Here is a 14,472-nt window from a genome sequence, read left to right as displayed (position 1 = left end):
AGAGGAACATTCTTCCCACATACCTAAAAGATCAGTGTGGATAAATACCAGGAATGCAAGTAAACCAAAGCAAGTAGATAATGGTAATCATCTGAACATTTGATGGTTAAAAAATAAGAATAATGGGATCAAAACTAATGTGAATATGACAGCCAAACTACCTATCTGTATCAACCTATGTCCTTTCCTGGAGTCTGAAAATATCTTCTGTAGAGACCTACCAAAGAAGGAATTTATTTTGAAGTCTCAATTTTTATTTTAAAAATCAAGTATTTTGCATTAGATGCCAAATTAATATTCATTTATGTTTTTAAACATTTACCAGTAAAATTACTTAGCTACTTTCCCCAAAGTATTTTTTGTACGTTTGACATTCCAAGATAGCCATGTTTGCAAGTGGCTTAGAGCCACCTCCAACATAATTCACAGGACCCCAGTGAGAGAATCATCATCTTATTTCCCAGGTCCAAGGTGGTGAAAACAGGCTGCCCAGTTTTGAGGTGGCCACGAGAAACCCAGTGAGTAGGCTATGCTTGGGGAAATGAAGGAGGGCTAACTGCCAGCACTGTCTGATTTCAGCTATGGCATACTAGCAAAGGCTTACTCCAGGAACCAGAGCCTCCCTGGGAACATCTGTCTCTCACAGGGTCTCATCTCAACAAGGAGCAGTAAAGCCTTGTGGCACTGTCACAACCATACACACAAAAAGGTAGGCTTCCTACATAATTAGCGCCCATTTTCCTTGAAAACATCTTGTTCTTTTTGGAAAGTTTTCTGGGAATTTAGGAAAATTATATTTAGGGAAACGGTCCAAGACTATGAGGCTTCTTAAGTCATCCCCAATCAAATTCATATCACTTGAAAAGGTTGGATAGAGGAGGATTTTAACACCTAGATGTAATTAAAGATTTAAAGCTGACTTCTAAGACCAGCATTTCAAAGAAGTATTGCAGAGGCAGCAGAAGGTGTTTACTTTGGTTTGAGTACACTCTTAAGAGTTCTGAAGCCTAGAGGGGAAAACGTTTCAGATTTGGTTCAAAAACCCTAAAGGGCCCCCTCTGGGAGCTGACTAGGATAGAAGTAAGTGCTTCTTAGAACTCGGAGATGCTCCAAGGAGTTGTCAAGTTTCTGAGTAGCATGTTAAATTAAAAATGAAAAAAAACAAAAAAAGAAAAAAAACACCCACCATTATTTACAGAAAGATTATGATTTGTTTAAAAGTGCTTCTGCTTTGTGTTTTTTGCCTCCAGTTTCTAAGTGTAAAAAGATGAGGATACCCAAGGTACATTTAGAAATGCATTATTTGAGGTTATTTTATCACCAATGGTGCGTGGACTCAGTGCACGGGAATAGGAGAGCACAGATTATGCAGAAGTGAAATTTACCAATAAATAAAGCTGATCAATTTAATAAAGTCCTAAAACTGAAGTTCATGAATAATTTTACACGTCAAGGTGTTAAAAAAGCAAAACACTATCTGTAATACAGGAAACACCCATGGGATACTGAAGATAATCAAAGTCAGAAAATATAAAATAAGTTTTCATTATCTGTTTTTTTAATTATTTATTTTTAGAGAGAGGGGAAGGGAAGGAGAAAGAGAGGGAGAGAAATATCAGTGTGTGGTTGCCTTTCACGTGCCCCCTACTGGGGACCTGGCCTGCAACCCAGGCATGTGCCCTGACTGGGAATCGAACCTGCAACCCTTTGCTTCAGAGCCCATGCTCAGTCCATTAAGGTACACCAGCCAGGGCTCATTATCTGTTTTTAAAGGACTCATGGTTCTTTTAAAGATTTTTTTCATGACTGAATATCTAAAAATAACCTATCTATCATATATTCCTATAAAATCATACTTTGGTAGTAAATACTGAAAGAATAAATTCAGATTATAATTAAAACCTAAATTTTTTAAAATTGAAACATTTGTAAACAATTAGTTAGGGGAAAATCATGCTGAGCTCAAAATACCAGGTTTCTATGCGAGATAAATCATCTTTCTTATCTGAATCACTCAAATCAAAATGTCGAAACAATTAAATTACAATAATTTCAATTTTGTCTGACATCAATATCCCATGGAACGGTGCAGAACAGACAACCCTGATTTCAGGCATACTGCTTGTTTTTAACCAGCAAACAAATTGAGCGATGAATCAAATTTTGTTAAAGAAAATGTGAGACATGCCTTCAGATCACAGAGGTCAAGGAATTCATCAAGACTCACTTCTGACACAACTGTGGTTTCAGGTGAAGGGGGAAATTTTGTATCTATTTTCTCCAACAAATATAAAAACACAAACATAAGAACTAATGGTTAATTGCCTGTTTATCAAATATAACTATAAATCACATCGATTCTGTAGTTATATGTATAGGCTTATATTTATGCTCATGCATATCTATACATGTGTTTATGTGTGTATAGAGGGGAAAAAAGGGACCTTACATTTTTGCCTTAACAAACTTGGTTCTTCCACATCGTTACCTCATCTATTTCTCTGAATGTACCATACCAAAAATTATATAATCATATTTTTGAGTTGTAGGAAGTCTTAAAATGAGTTACCTCCTCATTTTGCAGGAAAAAAAGAAAAAAGGCCAGAGAAGGCAAGGGCACAAAAGCCAGCTGGGACAGAACTGGGACTAGAACTCGGGGCCCTACCTCCTGATCTTTTGTATCAATCCTGTGACATGCTGAGGCAGACTCCTGAAAACTAACACATATTGTCAGAAGAAACAATAATAGGCTCCTGGTGTATCATTTGGTATTTACTTACTTTTTAAATAAGGTGTTTAGCTTTCAAAAATCCCCTAAGCCTTCATGAGAAAATGCTGATGTACTAGAATTTTCTATCCAGGCACATTTGAATTTCATACACTATTCAAGTGCAATGTACGTTCAGGATTAGTCAGCATCTTAAAGCCTCTACATCTGTAATCACAATATAGGACTTCACTTAAGTGCAAACCATTGATTTATGAATTAATTTTCAGTCTGTGATTGGCTAAAATTCTTCACATATATGTAGGGTTGGGCAAAAGTAGGTTCACAGTTGTAATACAAATTAATAAAATAATTAATAGGTAATAATACAAGAATAAACTCGTGTACTCACAACTGTAAACCTACTTTTGCCCACTCCTGTACATTTAGATGCATTTGTTCTATGTATCTAAAGAAAATGCAGCATTTATAGTTAAGGATATGGATGCTGAAACAAGGCTGCCAGGCTCCACTACTTCCTACTTTGTAACTTTGGGCAAGTTACTTGCCCACCTTATGCCTTAGTTTCATTTGTAGAAAAAAACTGAACCTCCCTGGTAGGGTTTGGGGGAGGATTAAATGAGTTAGCACATACAAACCAGACTGACCAGATCAGAGCAGATCTGTCCAGCCAGAGAGGGGCCTCCCTCCAAGGACACCTCACAGCAGTGCCATTTCAAGGCCATGCTACATCACGATTCAGCAGTTCACACTGGGTAAAGTTTCCTCTTCACTGCACCCCAAACTGGGGATCCCTGTTGGTGCTGAATTGATGCCAATGATCACCAGCTGACATAATGAACACTGCTCCCCTCTCCTGTATCATCAATTTTATGCCTCTATTGGCTCATTCTCATTAGCATAACAACATAGCATTGTTTGCACATCCCCAATAGTTCTCCAAAGGCGGCTCCATTTCTCCCCATTTTTCAGAAAAATTCTTCAAGGGACATATGCTATCAAATTGTTCAATGTCTCTTCTACTCTGTCAAACATTCCAAACAAGCTTTCACCACCCACCACTCTATGGAAACTGCTCCCATCAGAGTCACTAATTGAGAATTGATAGAGTAAATCAATTACAACAGCTGACCAATCCCCTTAGATTACTTCCTTCATTTGGCTTCTAGGATTCCACTCTCTCCTGTTCTTATCCAGCACACAGCTTTTGCAGCATCCTTTGCTGGTTGGTCCTCATTTCATAATGTTGGAGTGCGTCACGGTTCAGTCCTTGGTCCTCTTCAGCTTTCTAATCTCACACATTTTTTTTTTTGTTTTTTGGATGGTTCTTAATAGTTTTTTTTTTTTTATTGTTGTTCAAATACAGATGTCTCCATTTCCCCTCACACTCCCACCCCACCCATCCCCAACTCCCACTCTTGATCCTAACCCCCTTTGGCTTTGTCCATGTGTCCTTTTTCTATGTTCCTTGATGGGCCTTCCTCTTCTCCCCTATTATCCCCTCACCCCTCCCCTCTGGTTACTGTCAGTTTGTCCTTTACTTCAATGTCTGTGGTTATATTTTTTGTTTGTTTTGTTGATTAGGTTCTACTTATAGGTGAGAGCATATAGTATTTGTCTTTATAAATTTATTCAACCCTTTGCTTTCAAAACAAGTTCTGCGCCAAAGAGTTCTATATGTATACAGTTAGCCTGGCCTTCAGACTGCATGACTGAGATGGCTTCTTGGATATTTAAAATCCATCTGACCCTTAATATGTTCAAATTCAAGTTCTTAATCCTCACTACCCCTTCTTTCTCCTGCTCTCTTCCATATCTCAGTAAATACAAAGTCTGTGTTTCTGTTGCTTGGGCAATTAAGTTCTCCACTTCTTCTGTTCTCACACTCCATATCCATTGGCAGTAAATCCTGTGGATGGTATCATCACAATACAGAGTAAGGCATAAGGAGGTTTCCAGTTGTATGTGAAACACAGTTCATTCATGTATTATTATTTATTGATTGTTGTATTATGTTCCTACTTTTGCCCCACCTTGTATATACAGAGTCTGGACTTTTTATCAACTCACTGTTACCGTCTTGGTCAATGCCACCATCATCTGCCACATTGGTATTATTATAGTGTAACTGGGACTCCTGCTTTGGCCATTGCCTTCCTTCAATCTCGTCTCAACACAATAACCAGAGTAAGGATGTTAAACAGTTCTGGTGAAAACACTTCAAAGGCTTCCCGTATCACTTTAATTAAAAGATGCTCATTACAATATCTTAGTAAATCATCAGAACTACCCAGCCTCTATTTTGTTTAAAACCATATATCCTACTTCCCTCCTTCCTCCACTCCACTCCACTCCACCCACACTGGATTATTTGCTGCTCCTTGAACACATCAATATGCAGGAACTCTGCATTTTCTATCCTCTGCCCTTGGAGTGCTCTTGCCCCAAGTATCACAGGACTCACTCCCTCACCTGCTTCAAGTCTATTAAAATGTCACCTTCTCCAGTCTTCCCATACAAGCCTACTTTAAACTGCTAAGCACACACACAAACCCTTTTGTGCGTCACGTATCTCAACAGTGCTTATTACATTATCGCCTTATATTTTTCTATTTATTTACTACGAGTACAGTCTCCCTCCACTATAACGTATATTGCAAGAAGGCGGGGCCAAGAACGATGCCTGACACACACATGGTAAGCACTCCGTGAATATTTGTTGACTAAATACTGAGCTCTCAATGTGAAACCTATGGTGTTTTATGTAGGTAATTAATAAATGGTATCATTTCTTTCTTGTTGGTCCTGTAATGAAGGTCTGTAATGCATTAGATCACTCTGGAGAAGAGTTACTTTTATACTTCCCAGAAGTCCTGAGATAAAATTATTGCCAATTTAAAAAAACAAAACAAAACAAAAAAGAATCTCTGAATGGAGTTTCTGGAGGACAGTAACTGAATATCTTTTCTCTCTTAACTTGTAACCAGCTGTTGATGATTGACATTCAAAGAACTGTATCGGATTGAAGCGAATGGAGTGAATACTACAGGAACCTGATAGAATTGCTTAAGTTTGTCAAGATGTCCTTCAACAGAGGCAGCACCATCCTCTAGGTTTTGGGGGTCGGTTTCAAACAAACCCATGTCCTCTGTTCTGCATGGCTAATTGAGGCAATGGTACAGTCCAATAATTTAGTCACATGTGTAGGTCCTATATCCATTACTCTGCTCCTCAGGATATCCAAGCCATAGTAAGCAAAGACTAACTGCTAAAAACTATAGTAAAAGTAAAGGACACTGCATGTGTACTTGCTATTCAAATAGAGAGAGGGACAAAGGAACACAAGACAAAAAAGATGAGATACCCAAAAAAGAAAAACGGAAGATAAAAAAGTAAAAAAACGTGGAAAAAGAAGCGGGGTAGGCCCCAGAGGATGGAGAGCTACGTAACAATGAGACCATAGGGCAAGTGTGTTGCAAGCCAGGCACTAGGATGGAAACCAGTGCGGGCGCTGGTATCCAGAGGCTCTTCCAACAGCCCGTCCTGAACTTCAGCGCGTCCTCCGCAGCGGCTCTGCTCGCGCAAGGGCGTCCCCTGGGCGCGCCGGTGCAGAGACGCAGGTCCTCGGCGCCGCAGGTCTTTACCTGCGCCCCGCTAGCGGTGCGGCAGCCCCGCGGGCGTGCGTGTCCGAGCGGACGCGTGAGAACCCGGCACTCCAGGGCCGTGCGCTCGCTCTAACGGCGAGCGGCTTGCGGAGGTGGGCGGGCGCCTCCGGGGGCGGATGGGGGCGCTTTCCTCCAGCGCGGGCCCGGAGGCGACCGGAGCAAGGTGCCCCGCGCACCTCCCCTCCGAGTTGCTCCCGCCCCGCCGCCGACGCCCAGGCGCCCCTCGGCCCCGGCGCGAGAAGCCGGATGGGCGCCCCAGGACCCCCACTAGGGTGCGGCCGGCGCCCAGACCCCGCCGGTCTGGGCGGGAGGGAGGCCTGCGCCGAGGCCGCGCCGCCCCGAGCGCCGAGACGGTTTTGGACAAACTTTCAAAACAGAAGGACTCCAATTACCTGAGCGGCGCGGGCGCGGGCTCGTCTGCGGTACGGCTGCCGGGCGCGGGCCGGGTTTTCAGCAGCCGTAAAGCGGGAGGAGCGCGGCCCTCGCCCCCGAGCGGCGGCCGCCTGGCAGGGCGCGGGCTGGGCTGAGTCATAATGAAAGACACGTTGGCCAGAGCCGAGTTGGAAGAGGGGCCTCGAGGAGCCGTGCAGAACGGCAAGTGGGCCCAAAAAGGGAAGGATTTTTTTTTAAGTGGGCAAAACTGGAAAAGTTACCCTATGCTGGAAGAGAACTGAGCTGCTTTTATTATTTGCATGTATTGTACAAATAGTCTTTGATTCTAATAAAAGTTTCTTAAAGGTTATTTTGGAGTGAACGGTCTCTGGAGCCCAGTGGCCTGGTGTAATGCTCAGCGTGGTCCCTTCCATCATAGGAAGTTGCTTGAAATCATTTGGTGCCTTTATTTCTCACCTGTTGAACAGGATAATAAAGGGACCTCCCTCGGGCATGCACTCTGCACTCAGTAAATGTTAAACATGATGATTTCAAAATAAAATGCACATGGGAAGTGAAGAGGAGCCTGGATGAACAGATTTAAAAGGAAGACAAGAAAAAAAAAATCAGGATTTGTTTTCAAGTGGTGTAAACTTGACAAATGTCTCCATCGAAGAAGAAGAAGTTGGAGCCTCCAAGGAACAAATGAGGCCAGAGCTGCACGGAGGTAAATAAGGAAGGGAAAGAGAAAACTGAGCTCGATGGCCAAAAAGCTGAAGCAGCATAGGGCAAGGAAGGAGGAGTATGCTTACTCTCCATTTAGAAAATCATGACAAACTCCCTCTGCTGAGGGAGATTTTAAAAAATAAAACACTTAAACAGATAAACAATTATCTAAAAATAAGCCCCAAATGAGGAGCTTCTGCTCCAGTGAATGAGATTTGGCAGTTCTGCAAAATGAGGAATTCTTCCCTGGCTGCATCTTGGGTGAGTCATCAAACACACAGCAAAAATTAGTGGGATGGATTCCTGAACGGCGTGCCAGATGGATGCGTTCTGCTTAGTTTTAATAACTATGATGTTCCCTCTGTACTGTCAACTTAGAAGACAGGAGCGTCAAGGTTTGAAGAGTAAATTTGAAAATAAAAGGCAAAGGAGTTACTTGCTATGAGTGTTCACATGCAGTGAGCATACAGTGAAATATTCCCAACAAGTTACCATTTCTCCTATTTTCGTTCTCCCTCCCCTTTGTTTCTGTTTTATTGTATTTCTTTCAATTTATTTTTATTATGTTATTTTTATGCAATGGAACTCACTAAGGGGAAGGTGGTTTTAATTAATACTAAAGAATGGAAGGAATTTCAGCTAGGCCTGTCGAAATAGGGTCAAACGTTTTGAAAGAAAAGTTTTTTCCAGTTGCAGCTTTAATGAGAGCAAGGGTAAATTGGCAGATGCAAAATCGGAAGTTGTTTTAGACAAGAAAACAACAGTAAGACTGGCAGGAGAGAGAATGTATTAAAAAATAAGAAACAGTTATATTCCCTAATATCAGTAAGCACCAAACGACTAGAGCAAATTTTTCTCTAGTAAATAAAGAAAAATGGATGTCTTTCCCTACTAGTGAGCCTTTCAAATAGAAACAAAAGAAAGAAAAAAGAAAGGGGAAAATAAACCTGTATCAGATTCTTGTAACGATTTGCATTTTCCTAGGAGGTCTCCTGCTGGGTAAAAGTCTTGGAGGTGCCCCCTAAGCCAAAATATTTGAGGGGATTAACCATTCCAGAATTGGGAAAATCCTACATAAAATGAGAATTCCACGCTCTGTTTCAGTTTTGCTAAATCTTGGGGCTGAGGCAAACATTGTCATTAAACCTTTATTGTTGTGAAACAAAGAGTTAAAACCTTAAATGGTGTGAAGCCCTTAAACTGAAAGGATCAAGAAAACCAAACCAAAGCCCAGAAAGTAGAGAAAGACATCAGGAAGCTTTTCAGGGAGAACCTTTGAACTGTTTGTCTGTCATGTGAATGCCTGTGACTTGCTTTAGACAAATAAGCAATACAAACTAAAGCTGGGAACCAAGAAGATTTGGTCAAATCAGATTAAAAAAAAAAAAAAACAGCTTGCCAACAGCTTTGGTCAACAAAGATGATTCTATTTATTTTTTGGCGGAGACAAAAACTCATCACCTGAGTTTGTGGGAGTATTACCACCTCAATCACCTGAATCCACTTCAATGTACATTTTAGTTGAACTCATGGCATTCTGTAAACTGAACCTTACTAAACATATGGGCTTCTGAGCCTTTGTGAATTTATCCAAAGGTGGATTTTGGCTAATACGCATTTGCTTTTGAACCTTTAAATCCATCACTAATTAATGTTAATAATTTAAAGAATAGAGAGACCCACTTTTCAAGCTGTTTTATGATATAGTAGTTATAATTAAATTTTATCAATTTGATGGCATTACAAGTGCCACTTATACAACTGAATTGAACTTTAGCATGCTAATATAATTTCTAAGATTTCACATAAGGTGATTTTGGAAAGGATTGTTGGATTGCAAAAAGCTGTGTTGTGCTCTCTAACTTAAAACTTCAGTGTGGAGAGGATTTCATGCCACACTTCAAACACCATTATAACACTACCTGTTGCTAAATCACTACCTAACAGAAACAATAGTTAACTAGACAGAGCGCGTCAACGAATTTGTAGTTTCTGAAACTAATGTCAGGAGTGCTGCTGAACACTGTATCAAAACTGAAGTGGGATTCTCAAGCAGTATTGGAGCTTGAGCTGAGAATTGTTCCAAGATGACACGCTGATCCAGGTCAATGAGGGAGGACAATCTTAAAGAGACAGATCTTTGTTCTCTCTCAACAACATATGTGTACTAACAGAATCTGTTGTACATGTTTTAGAAGAGGTCTACTCAAAACTATTCAAATCTACAACATTCTGACCTTCTTAGACACTTGAGGTAGTTTGTAGTATGGTCACTTTATGGTTTGGGTTTTCAGGCAATGTCATACCTGGAACTGTTCAGGCAATTAAAATTTTCATGGGTAAAATAACTGTAGGGAATAGGAGTTCCCATTTATTTCTGACTGGAGTGTAAATTGTTATAATCTCCAATGGAGAACAATTTGGTAAACTCAAAATTATAAACACCCATGTTTTATTCCCCCTGAAGCAGCTAATTTTTCTGTGGAGTGACTTACAGATATAATGCATACACAACATTATTCATTATGATCAAAAAATTTTTGAAAAACCCAAAAGTTCATCTATAGGAGATTAAATTAATTTTAAAAAGTATAGACTACTATACCATAGAAAGTACTCTATGCAACTGTAGGAGGAAAGAAATAGGAATAGAATGAAAAACTCTTCTTTATTTTTACCACAGCACTCATTGTTTTATTTTTTCTTGTTTTATTGTTTTATTTTTTAATCTTTTTATTGTATTTTTATATCACCTTTTAGTCCTCTTATCCTCCCTCCCCCTAGCAATCACCACACGGTTGTCCATGTTCATGAGTCCCTTTTCCTTTTTGCTCCATCCCTCCACCCACTAACCTCCCCCACCCCACAACAAGCTGTCATCCTGCTCTCCATCTGTGAGTCTGTCCCCATTTTCCTTGTTAGTTCAGTTTGTTCATTAGATTCCACATATGAGTGAAATTCTATGATGTATGTCTTTCTCTGACCGACTTACTTCACTTGGCGTAATGTTCTCCAGGTTCATCCATACTGTTGCAAAGGGTAAAAGTTCTTTTTCATGACCCAGTAGTATTCCATAGTGTAAATGCCCCATAGTTGTTTTAACCACTCATGTACCCAGAAGTAGGATCACTGGGTCAAAAGGCAGATCCATTTTTAATTTTTTGAGGTATCTCCATACTGCTTTCCACAGTGGCTGCACCTGGCTGCATTCCCACTAACAGTATACATAGAGAACCCCAAAGATGCCACTGAGAAAGTAGTTCAATTGATAAATTAATTCAGCAAAGTAACAGCATACAAAATTAATATCCAGAAACCAGTTGCATTCTCATACACCAATAACAAACTAACAGAAAGGGAAATCAAGAAAATATTTTCATTCACAACTGCTTCAAAAATAGTAAAATACCTAGGAATAAACCTAACCAAGGATATAAAAGACCTGTACTCAGAAAATTATAAGGCACTGAAGAAAGATATTGATGAAGATACAAATAAGTGGAAGCACATAGTGTGTTCATGGATAGGAAGATTTAACATCATTAAAATGTCCATACTACCAAAGCAATATATAGATTCAGTACAACTCCCAACAAGATTCCAATAGCATATTTCACAAAACTGGAACAAGTATTTCAAAAATTTATATGGAGCCACAAAAAGATCCACATAGCAACAGTGATCCTGAGAAAGAAGAACAAAGCTGGAGGAATCACCCTACCTAATATCAAACTATACTATAAGGTCATAGTAATCAAAATAGCGTGGTACTGGCATAAAAACAGACACATAGATCAATGGAACAGAGTCGAGAGCCCAGAAATAAACCCACACCTTTATAGTCAATTAATATTTGACAGAGGAAGCAAGCACATACAATGGGCTAAAATGGTTTATTAAATAAATGGTCTTAGGAAAATTGAACAGATACAGAAAAATGAAATTATACCATCTTCTTATACCACACACAAGAATAAATTCAAAATGGACCAAAGATTTAAATGTTACACCCCAAACCATAAAAATCCTAGAAGAAAACATAGGCAGCAAAATCTTGGACATTACTCACAGCATATTTTTATTGGGTATATCTCCCCAGGGAAGGGAAACAAAGGAAAAAATAAACAAATGGGACTGCATCAAACTAAAAACATTTTTGCACAGCAAAGGTAATCATCAACAAAATGACAACCCATATAATGGGAGAGCACATTTGCCGATACACCTGATAGGAGGATAATATCCAAAACTTACAAAACACAAAACTCAACACTAAAACAACAACTGAGTTAAAAATGGACAAAGGACCTGAATAGACACTTCTCCAGAGAGGACATACACATGGTCAATAGACATATAAAAAGATACTCAACATCAAAATCATAAAAGAAATGCAAATTAAACCACAGGGAGATACCATCTCGCTCTTGTCAAAATGGCTATGTCCATAAATCAACAAGCAACACACTACTGAGGATGTGGAGAAAGCAGAAAAAACTCTTCTGTAAACAGTTTCAGGAAATAAAAGATAATATAAAATGAAGAAAAACAAATTACACAACAATGTGAAAAATATGGTACAGTTGTCTGTGTAAGGAGCAGCTATTTTACATTTACTGGTATGTGCATAGAGAAAATCTGGAAGGAAACATAAGAAACTAACAGTTAGGTAATTGGGAGGTGGGTCAATGCACCGATCGGACTGAGGGAGAAGGGCAAAGGAGACTTTTCATTGCATACATTTTTTTTGTTTGAAATAATTAGTTAAAATAAAAACAGATGCCAATAGTATTCACAATGTTTAAAAAGATAAAGTGGGAAAAGTGATTTAAAATTGAAATTATCTCCCTCTTTTAACCCCAAAGTACTGAAGTGTACTCTTAATAATTTCTGCTAACTGAATTATAAATTCTATGTACACCTGTTTTGACTATAAAGATCCTTGAAAATAGATAAACCTTCATACACAAATAAAATGCATTTTTATTCTTTCTAATTAAAGTTTCCAATAATAGAGAACTTATGCATAAAGTAGTCCTATGTCTTATGCTAATTAATTATTCAGAGTTTCCACAATTTACTATTATTTTGCTGAAAATACTGTATAATAATAAGCACTAAATTTTAATTCTGTAATGACTAAAAGAAAATAATTCTTATATTAGAGTACCTTTGAAGCACAGACTTTCTCTACTTATTAACTATACAAATTTTCTGCTATTTCAAATGCTTTTTGGAAATTAATGACCCTAATATGAGGAATTCAATAAAATAAATACACAAATTTAAATCACTGTGCTTATAGAATGTTTTGAGTCTCTGCAGAAATTTATCTTGTAGCAAAAATTACTTAGCTGAGAAAGTGATGTCCAGGAGGTGTTGACAAAGTGTCGATGACTTTTTTGAAAATTAAGCAGTGTGGCAGGAACTGTTCGTCTCACTAAAATCTGCATTTAGTAGCCCTCTCCCCAGCCCATGTTTCAGCTTCCTGTAATTTCAGTTACCCATGGGCAGCCGTGGTACAAAAGTACTAAATGTTAAATTCCCAAAATAATGTATGTTCTAAGTTGTGTGCAGTTCTGGGCTGCATGGTGAAAGCTCCCGCCCTGTAGCTCCATCCTGCCCAGGACATGAATCTTCCCTTTGTCCAGCCTCTCCCCTCTGTGTATCCCACCTTCCCATTAGTCACTCGGTAGCCATTCTAGGTTATCAAATGAACTGCCGACACTATCGTAGTGTCGTCTTCCAGTAACCCTTGTTTTACTTAATAACGGCCCTAAAGTGCAAGAGTAGAGATGCTGGCAACTCTGACATGGAAGAGAAGCCATGAGCAGTGCTTCCTTTAAGGGAAAAGGAAGGTATGTATAGGGGAAAACCTAGTGTAAGGGCATTCTCTCAGCTACTGATTGTACCTCAGGGGCTCAGAAGAGGGACCCAGTGGAGGAAACTCTGATTTCTTGACAGGGGCACAGTTGGTTGCCGCTGACACTGCTGAGAACAGAGGACCGGTTCTGGGAGAAGCAAAAGACGGCTGAGACCATGTGCAACTGCTGCTGCTCAAATCATGCTGACAGGAAAAAAGAAAGTCCCCTTTTTCCTGCTCCATTTTTGTGCCACCTGTTAGCAGAAATTAAACAGTGCCTCGGAAATGTAACCTATCCTAGCCCCAGCATTACAGATGACACAGTGGAAAGGGGAGGTGGGAGCCAAATCGATGAGCAAATACCCAGCATGCTCCCAGCCTTTGTCATCTCAGCATCTGTGCACATCCCTTCTCACATTCTCTTAAAATTCTATAGCAACAACTCCATGCTTCTGCGTTTATTCAATCAGAAAATACTCTCACACTGTCCCAAAAAAGGGGAGACACAGACATGAGTGCAAACATTATCTTGTCAATGTATTGAGTAGTTCTACTCTATAACAGAACATGAATGTAAAAACACTAACGACCATCATCAATCCTTCGCTAAAATAATAGTGATATAACAGAGAAAGGGAAAGGTATTTTATGCAAAATTACTGGAGTACTGGTTTCTGTACCTAGTCAGAAGGAAGTTAATGATGATAACTATTCTTCTATTATCCATTGCATGTTCGTTTGATCTCAGCCAGGGTCTTTGCTGGTCACGGCTACTGAGCAGGCAGAGTATTTAAGTCTTTATTCTTAAAGAATCTAATGCTTCAGCAATTCTGTCTTTAATGAGATCTTATAGTTCCATTAATTTTTACTATTAAATATGTACACACTAAGAAGCAACCCAGATAATCCACTATGTTCCAGATATGGTCCTCCCTGTTTCCGTTGTGGGGCTCCAGTCTAATCTTTGCTTGATAACCAGGATCAATCACTTCAGCTAAGAAAGCATCCCCTCACTGCCGCTTATTTCAGTGACATGAACAGCTCAAAATGACCAAGGGGCAGCCTCAACTTCTGATTCTAAGGAACAGTTGCCATGTCCCAATGTCCCATGGTGGGAA

At 39.5% G+C, this 14,472-nt stretch overlaps 1 protein-coding gene and 1 pseudogene across 3 annotated transcripts in view; one reads left to right on the top strand and one right to left on the bottom strand.

Moving 5' to 3' along the window:
- Window positions 1–6,915, bottom strand: part of NAALADL2 (N-acetylated alpha-linked acidic dipeptidase like 2) — a 1,136,857-nt gene extending 1,129,942 nt beyond the window's left edge. For all 3 annotated transcript variants that reach the window (XM_053918088.1, XM_053918087.1, XM_053918089.1), the window contains exon 1: window positions 6,786–6,915. The gene's annotated coding sequence lies outside the window, so the exon portion shown is untranslated. The remainder of the gene's footprint in view (window positions 1–6,785) is intronic.
- An 11-nt stretch (window positions 6,916–6,926) lies between these two features.
- Window positions 6,927–14,472, top strand: part of LOC112309303 (anaphase-promoting complex subunit 15-like) — a 93,488-nt pseudogene continuing 85,942 nt past the window's right edge.

This window comes from Desmodus rotundus, chromosome 2, assembly GCF_022682495.2.
Source record: "Desmodus rotundus isolate HL8 chromosome 2, HLdesRot8A.1, whole genome shotgun sequence".
NCBI classification, from domain to species: domain Eukaryota; kingdom Metazoa; phylum Chordata; class Mammalia; order Chiroptera; family Phyllostomidae; genus Desmodus; species Desmodus rotundus.
Note: the sequence above shows the minus strand (reverse complement) of the source record. Positions and strands in the feature narration are given on the sequence as shown.